Source organism: Limulus polyphemus, unplaced genomic scaffold (assembly GCF_000517525.1).
Source record: "Limulus polyphemus unplaced genomic scaffold, Limulus_polyphemus-2.1.2 Scaffold6692, whole genome shotgun sequence".
NCBI lineage: Eukaryota > Metazoa > Arthropoda > Merostomata > Xiphosura > Limulidae > Limulus > Limulus polyphemus.
The window spans coordinates 24,916-26,127 of NW_013672302.1; the positions used below are offsets into that span (position 1 = coordinate 24,916).

The following is a 1,212-nucleotide window of genomic DNA, read 5'->3' on the forward strand; positions in this document are numbered from 1 at the left end:
AATCTAAGGTTCTGACTCGCGCCTACAATCTAAGGTTCTGACTCGCGCCTACAATCTAAGGTTCTGACTCGCGCCTACAATCTAAGGTTCTGACTCGCGCCAACAATCTAAGGTTCTGACTCGCGCCTACAATCTAAGGTTCTGACTCGCACCTACAATCTAAGGTCCTGACTCGTTCCTACAATCTAAGGTTCTGACTCGTGCTTACAATCTAAGGTTCTGACTCATACCTACAGAGAACACGTAAATTAAAAAAATTACACATATGCAACAAAAGTGTACTTTAACTTTGATTTAGTTTGTTTCTTATTGCTTAGCAACTGATGGCTGCTAGAGTTATTCATTTTCAACTTTTAATTTTGTTTGTTCCTTATTGCTTGGGAAGAGGTGGCTGCTGACCAAAGACAGTCTGATTAATGGTCTGTTTTTAAAAAATAAAAGTGTGAAATTACTGTTACTAGTGGGATTGTATTAATTATGTCTAATGTTCTCTTAAATGTTATGGTTTAAACTGTTTTCACTCTAGATAAGGGTTGGATAATTTTAAATTTTGATACATAATCAGCAATTTTGTGCTGTGCAAATTAATTTTTTCCCACACAAATCGTACAATACAGAGTACACACTTGCTACAAAAAATAATATAAATACTATACTATACTCTTTTCAAACATTAAAACAAATCCTTACTTTTTGCTAGATACTCCTGAATACCCTCCAGATTCAGATCAGAATAGATGAACTCATTCTCTTCAAAATCTGGCTCTTGACAGGATTCAATGTAGTACTCTACATCATCCTTAATTTTCTTGACCTGATCCACATCAATCGTGCTGTTGTCTAGCATTCGCATCAGTGTTTCCAATTGCTTGATATGATATCGATGTTTCTCAATGTGGTCTCTTAGCTCTTCTAATCTGTCCTGTTTCTGAAAAACTGCTCTTGTGGCTCACTTTTGACTATTATTTGCATATAATTATAGGTTCAGTCAGAAGTATGCACAACTTTTATGTTCTGTTCCTAGTTATATTCTGTTAACTAACCAATAAAACCATGATTAATGAGTATGATTAATTACTAACACAAGAGTTATAAAATATTATCTATACAAGTAGTACAATATATATATATATATATATATATATATGTGTGTGTATGTGTGATGTATATGTGTGTGTGTGTATGTGTGTATCTGTGTGTGTGTGTGTGTGT

At 34.1% G+C, this 1,212-nt stretch overlaps 1 pseudogene; it reads right to left on the reverse strand.

Moving 5' to 3' along the window:
- The window catches only part of LOC106473975, a 48,723-nt pseudogene that overhangs the window by 24,005 nt on the left and 23,506 nt on the right, over positions 1-1,212 (reverse strand).